The sequence below is a fragment of the Trichechus manatus genome, unplaced genomic scaffold, assembly GCF_000243295.1.
Source record: "Trichechus manatus latirostris isolate Lorelei unplaced genomic scaffold, TriManLat1.0 scaffold00098, whole genome shotgun sequence".
NCBI lineage: Eukaryota > Metazoa > Chordata > Mammalia > Sirenia > Trichechidae > Trichechus > Trichechus manatus.
In genome coordinates this window covers 10,738,898-10,746,448 of record NW_004444034.1, presented here as the reverse complement: position 1 = coordinate 10,746,448, position 7,551 = coordinate 10,738,898, and positions in this window count along the sequence as shown.

The window sequence follows — 7,551 nt, the reverse complement described above, 5'->3', positions numbered from 1 at the left end:
GGATGAGAATGGTTACACAACTTGAAGAATATGATATATGTTACTGCAGTGTACATGTAGAAACTTGAATTGGTATATGTTTTGCTGTGTATGTTCTCAACAACAATAACAAAATAAATTTTTCAAAAAAGTTAATACATAGGAATGAATACAATGAACTTTCTTTCTCCTCCTTCTGCCTCTGTGCTTGGCTGATTCTCACCCACCTTCCAGGGTAGATGGTACTTTTCCTAAGAAGCCTCTCCTGAAACCCCGAAGTCTGCATTAGTATCCTTCCTATATGCTCCTTTTAGGTCCTATACTTCCCCAACATAACACTTGCCATGTTGTTTTTCAGTCTCCTAAACTAGACTCAAGGAGCTCTGGTGGTACAAATGGTTAAGTGCTCAGCTGCTAACCAAAACGTTGGTGATTTGAACACACCCAGTGGCTCTGTGGGAGAAAGACCTGGCAATCTGCTTCCATAAAGATCACAGCTGAGGAAATTCTATGGGGCAGTTCCACTTTGTAACATGGGGTCCCTATGAGTCAAAATCTTATTGTGGCACCTTACAACAACAACAACAAGCTAGACTTTAGGCTCTGAGATGGCTGAGGCAATTGTCAGTTTACTGATGTATTCTCACAATAAAGACGTGCTTAATTAAAATTGAATGTAAGGAATAAAGTACTTTTAAATTCAGAACGAGTAATCACCTTTGGATCCATTGTTCAAGATGCTATGTACCAAATAACATAATGAGGCCAGAGCCAGGCTCAACCTGTAATTACCATTGTCTAACAGGGAGCCAGAACTGCACATAGTATGGAAATTTGCTGAGGCCAGTCTTATCTTGGGATAGTGACCAGTCTGAAACATTCCTTGGGGAAAGGTTGTGCTGTTTTTTCATTTTGTCTTTAGACTTTCCTTAATTTTAAATAATAGGGTTGAAACACAAGGGGACTCTAAGAACTTTGGTCTAGTTATTTATTTTAGTAGACTAGGCCCTTGACAAATATTGATTGATGCAAGGATTGATTGATTAGGGAGACCTGGAAGATGCCTTTGTAAGTCATGGGATCAAGGTATACATCCTAAATAAATGCTTGCACTTTTGCTCAAGAAAACAAAAGGTAAGATGTTCATTGCAGCATTATTTTTAATAGCAAATTAAAAAATTAGAACCAACTTAAATGACCATCAATAAGTGAATGGATAAATAAATAAATGAATAAATACTCATGCAATGGAATACTGTTCTTCAGGCAAAATCACTTAATTAAATCTACATGTATCAACAGGGATAAATCTTGAAGAGATCATGTTGAAAAAAGCAAATTCAAAAGAATAAGTCTATTTATGTAAATTAAAAACCATAAACAATACTACTTATTGCTTATGGACACGTATGTTAAAAGTATAATTAAGTTGGCAGGCATATATACCATCTTCAGTACTGTGATTATGTTTGGTGCAGAAGGCAGGGGAACAAGATGAGATTGGAGAAGGAATGAGGTTCAATTATCAGTTATATCTGTTAAGAAGCACTTTGTTTCTTAAAAAAAGATGTGAAGCTAATATGACAAAATGTTATATATTTGGAAAGTGTGGCATCATTCTGTGCCTACTGATTCACACTTAGTAGTATATGATAAACATTTTTTATGTCATTTTCTTTGACAGAAGATTTTCAGTAGTTGCGTAGAATTTCATCATACGGATGTGTTGTAACTTAAGCAATTCTCTCCTGTTGGATGTTTAAGTGGCTTCTAAGCTTAAAAAAGGATAATGATTTTCTAATTTATTGGAAGTAATATGGTCCAGCCTATTTTCCAACCCCAGCATTGTTTTCATTAAAGCTCAACATATACAAACATACAATTGATATTTTTTTAATATAAGGAATCATTCAGATGATGGACTAAATTCCCTCCAGTTATTTTCAGCAAGTCTCATGTCCAGGAGACAGAAACACTGTAACATTCTGGTCAGCTAACCTAGCATCTCCTGGGGTGGGCATGCCTAGGGTCTGAATATATCCCCACAATGATTGTTACCTGCCTACTTTGGAGATGAAGAATAGGGATGTCACACTAAAAACACTCAAAATAAAATTCTGAGGCAATTACTCAATTGTTTAAATATTCTTAAATGAGAAACCCTTCCAAAATATTAATAATCCTTATCAGTGGATGTTTTCTATATGTCAGTTTTGTGTTTCACAAATATGATCTCATTTAATCCTCACAGTAACTTTATGTAATACATTAACGTGTCCATTCATGTTGAGTGTTAGGAGAAACTGCTTTATAACACCTTTAAGATAGACTATCACGAAATATCTTTGTCGGCCTAAAAATCAAAAAGGCCTTCTGAAGCCATGAACTTCCACTGGCATTTGGATTAACTATGGGTGTGTCTTTGGAGACAGGGAGAGCCATAGAATATGGCAATAGTCTAGGTAAGAGATGATGAAGGTCTGTACAATGGAGAACACAAGCAAGTAAAATTTAAATTGGAGTAAATATTTAGCAACCACGCTAGTAAACGTCAGGTACTACAGAGGTCAAGTTTTGATCCACTATCAACGGCAAAGTCACAGTTCATTTTCTCAAGTTCAGTTAATATTGATGAGGTTATAAACACATGGCTTCCTCCTTTGAAATTATTTCTCCATGCAAACACACCTCTCAATAGCCTAGCAACTCATCTGCCTTCTCCTGCTTTCATGGCTAGATATATCACACATTCCCTTAGTTAAAAGGAATGATTTAGACACATCTTCCCCCCATCCCGTCCCAAAGAATAAAATCCAAATTTCTGTCCAAGGTCAGTACAGATAACAATGTTCAGCAATCAAGGACTTTTCCAAGTTATATTACAGAGATTAACTCCTGCTCGAACTGGTTTCTTTGAGGCAGGTCTTGGGTGTTCCTGTTTCTGCTGGAGTACAAGTAACTCATGGGAGGAAGTCCCATGTGTCATAGAAAAAAAGTATTTAGTCCTTGGTCTGCTACAATTTGTATCATCAGTGAGGAAGATAGTGCAATACTCCAGGTAGACTATGGTTAATGCCTCAACTTTTCTGCTAAATTTGATAGGTTTAAAAAAAAAATGACAAGACTTGATTAATTAGATGTAAAGGATGGAGCTGGAGGTAAGAAATATAGGAGGAAGTACAGTGCTTTTGTGAGAGATATAAGGGTGAAGAGTGACAAGAGGCATGAACATTTTACCCAAATTAATTTTGAGATACACTTCGGGGATTGGTTTATTTCCAGTTTGAAACTCCGGAGAGCTATAAAGATTGGAAATATGCACTTGATGGTCATTAACATAAGGTGTTGGTTAAAACTCTAAGAGTAAAATTCTTGCCCAGGGAGAGTACATAGATTGGGCAGAGCAATTGGCCAGAAGTGGATCCCTGAGAAACACCTATGTTTAAAGAGAAGACACAAGAGAAGGCATCCATGAAGGCAACTGATGAGCAGAACTGGAAGCAGAGGAAGGGGAAAGTTGCCACTTGAAATAAAAGTGAGGTTTCAAGAATAAGTGCGGGTCAGTAGTGGCAAATATAGTGGAGATATTCCATAAGATTGGAAAACATCCACTGGGTTTGGCAATACGTGAGTAATTAGTGGACTTTGCTAGAGCAGTCTGAGTAGCGTGGTCTGAGCAGAAGCTGGCTTGTATGGGTTTGAATTGAGTTGTAAATGAGAAGTGAGAAAAAGAAGACAATGAGTATAGAATATTCTAAAAATCTGGCAGAAAATTTAGAGAAAAATAAATATGGTAGCAGTTAGAGGAGGACATAGGGTTGAGAGAGGGCTATTTTGGGGGTGAGGTTGGGGGTGGTGGTGGTGGAGGAAATTTAAGCTTGCTTGGAGCCTTGGTGGCACAGTGGTTAAGAGCTTGGCTGCTAACCAAAAAGTCTGCAGTTCAGATTCACCAGCCGCTCCTTGGAATCCCTAAGGGGCAGTTCTACTCTCTTCTGTAGGGTCGCTATGAGTCGGAATCGACTCCACGGCAACGGGTTTGGTTTTTTTTGTATAGACTGTGAAGAAACACCCGGCAGAGAGGAAGACATTGGTGGTACAGGAGATATGGGGATAATGGATGGAGTAGCATACCAGAAGAGGGGTCCTTATCCTGGTTTGGCTGTATCAGTGGGACCTGTTAGTGTTTCTTTTCTCACTTCCCTATCATGACACTCAATTAACACACTCTTCACTATCTATTTATTTGCTTTGGCAAGATCTGCAACACAAGCCATCGTTCTTGAGCTGTGCTCTCCCAAGCTCTCCTTCAAAATCCTGGCAGAAGGAAAATGGGATGGCCTTGGTGAATGGTGAGTGAAAGCAGAATCCACAGCAGAAAGTTTCTCTATTTGATTGTGCATTTCTTTCTTAATTGCTACACCAGCAATAAAATGTCTTAACTGGGTTCTGTATCCCCCTTGTGATTTAATATTCCTCATGAAAAAGACAAGTTGAATCATCAAAACAACGCAGCCACAAAATCTTCGTGATAAGGAGATTTCTGCAAAATACAAGTCAATGGACACATGTCACGGAAAACCCTTACTTCCTGAATTGAATTAGGACAGGTTTATACAACTGCACTACACATGCACACACGGACAACGCACAAAGATATATTATTTTCTCGGTCCTCAGGTGAAGCAGGAAGTTCTGATATAGCAATAACAAGCCACAGACACATTTATGCTAGTTTAAATGTACATATTAAACTTTTATTATCTAGTAAAGTGCACAGTAAATATCCTTACTCCATTCCTGATCCCCAACCCACGTCCCAGACTCACTTGACCACCCCACATGTAACCTGGAGGATAGCATGAGGGGCAGAAATGTGGTCAAGTTGCCCTGCTACGTTTATTATGTGGTAGTTCTTACAGGCTGAAAACTTAATGATATGTCTCTTAATTTCATGTATATGTATAAAATTAATGGTTACGAGGTGAAAATAGCAGTATCAAAAGAGCCCTGTTAGAATGACAAGCGACTTCTATCAAAGACAAGCCTGTTTCTCTTTTCCCACCTTTCCCTTCTGACGTTCATAGCTGATATGACAGTTCTTTATTTACTGAACCCATGACACAACCAGCTATCACTACCTTCCAACAGCAACTCTAGAAACCTTTTTTGCAGTAATCAGTCAATATAAAAACCAAAAAGCATGGTTAAGCACCAGGGACTATTATTCTGAGTGGTGAGAACATTGGGTTTTGGGCATCAGCAGCCATTGACTAATGACCTCATTTTATTTTCTGGTGCTTGTCTGTACAGAGAAGACTACTACCAATGAAAGTCTGAGTCTTGAGCCCCAGAAACAGCACAAAGAATCAGCCACTGGCAAGAAGGTTGCTTGCAATCTCAGATTTGCTTGCAATTCCAGGTTTGGAAGCTCAGCAGTGTTTAATAGTTTGTGATATCAGAAACTCCAGAAAACTAATGTATTAACATCAAGTGAATGACTTGTATCTTAAAAATCATTGGGATCCATATAAAACTCTAAGATACTGTATGAATTTTCCTTATAGTGCTGGAAGAAACATATTAGTGTAGCAAATACCTAAGGAGCCCTGGAATCAATTTCTCCTCTTGGAATTCTTCTTCACGGAGAACATTTGTTTTGGAAAATATTATTAGCAAACATATATTGCAGAGTACATGTGCATGTTCGGGCATTCTTGATATACACCTGAGAATTATGTCCTCTGTTTAAAATCTAAAGAAGAAAAAGGCAAATAGAAAGACAAAAATGATGATGTAGAAGAAAATAAAAAGCAGAAATTAAAAGGTGAAGTGAACAATAAAAAACCAAGTAACCAATCTATGACTATTTAGATTCACATGTATGAGCCCAGGAGACATTTGCATTCATAGAGTGGCAGTCCCTATGAATGCGTATTCCAAGCAACTGTGAATGTTCAGTTCTTAATGTATTCAGTTCCTTTTTTTCTGTAGTGGACGTAGATGGACTCACACTTGGAGAGCATGTTAAAAAGATTTTATTTAGCAGGTGAACTAGGAAAGCTGGCCTACCTTCCTCTGGGCTTGGTTGATCATTACCCTTGATCAAATAAAAAGCCACATGTCCCAGCTGCCCTTATGTCCTGGTTACCACAATGGGAAAAAGAAGGGAGAGACAGAGAGAGAAACAGAAAGAAGACTTAAGACAAGATAGCTGTTCTTATATAAATTTTCATGTCATCTAAATACAAGCATGTTCCATGTGTTCAAATTCCTCATTATTTGAAAGAACATTTAAATGGGATGAAATGTCTTGTAATAAATCATATACTTTTGCTGTAATTAAGAAGATAATCCCTTGCAATGACTTTAAACTTTTAAAATGAGAAATGTCCTGTTACATGTACATAGAAAAATAATCTGGATGCTGTGTTAGGAATGTAGACGTGAAGGGTGATGGGGTAAAAAGAAGGAATATGAAAAGACAGCAGAGAGCAATTCCTCCTCACACTTTATATTGAATTCCTGTGGAGTGCAGATATGTGTGAATTCTTACAACCACCTCTGTGGTCTACTTATTTGTAGTAATGATGAGAGAATTCATTATTTTCTCTGAGCCTTTGAAATGCTGTCATTTAAGGAGGATTAGATACTCACTGAGCAATATATTCATGTTTTCTATTTGAGCTTACCATGTTTGGTAGGTATTTGGATTTACTGTAGATATTTCTGAAAGGAAACACTTTACCAGTTTTTTCCCCTAGAATGAGTTTTAAAACCTACTGTTCTTCTGAAAAACATGGAAAGATGTTTCCGTGTGGTAGATGGTAGGGGAACAGATGACAAATTAGTATAACTAATATCCCGTTTCTGAAAATATACATATATATTTTAGTATAAGAAAAAGCAAGAAAATGCGAGGGAGAAGATTAGTTCTCAAATTGTTGATAGTGATTTTCCTGAGTAGGAAAATTACAGGAAACTTAGTGTTTAATGGTTTCCTATAATACTTCAATTTTGTTAACTAATTTTGAAATTATAAAAAATCTAAAACATGTGTACTATAATGTGCACAGTATCAAGATGGAAGAGTTGGTAATTAAAGTGCAGTTCCGGTGGATATTCTGAAAGTGTTGTGCTTTCCTGAGAATTCTGCTACTGAGCAGACACTGTTTGAACTTGCTCAGCCAGATCAGCGGACAGATCCATTCCTGAAGACTTACCTTGTTTATAAGGAACTTCTTTTTATTTTCCCATTATATTGGTCCCAAATCAACAGGAAATGAGAGGCATTATAAGGGCTGATGACAAATACACACACAGTAAGTTTTAGAGAAATTGTTGTCATTGCCCAAAGCAAGATGAAAACCAAAATACAGCAGACCATTTGTATCCTTCCAGTTTAGATCATCATTGAAACAAGAGCTGTTTAATGTGGACATGAAAAAAGTTTTGGACAATGTATTTATTGGAGGTAAATAAATGAATTTGGCATTTGGGAAGCTACCACATCTGAGTGACATGAGGAGTGGCCAGAATGATAAAACGGAGTGAAAATCATCAAAACAGCCCTAG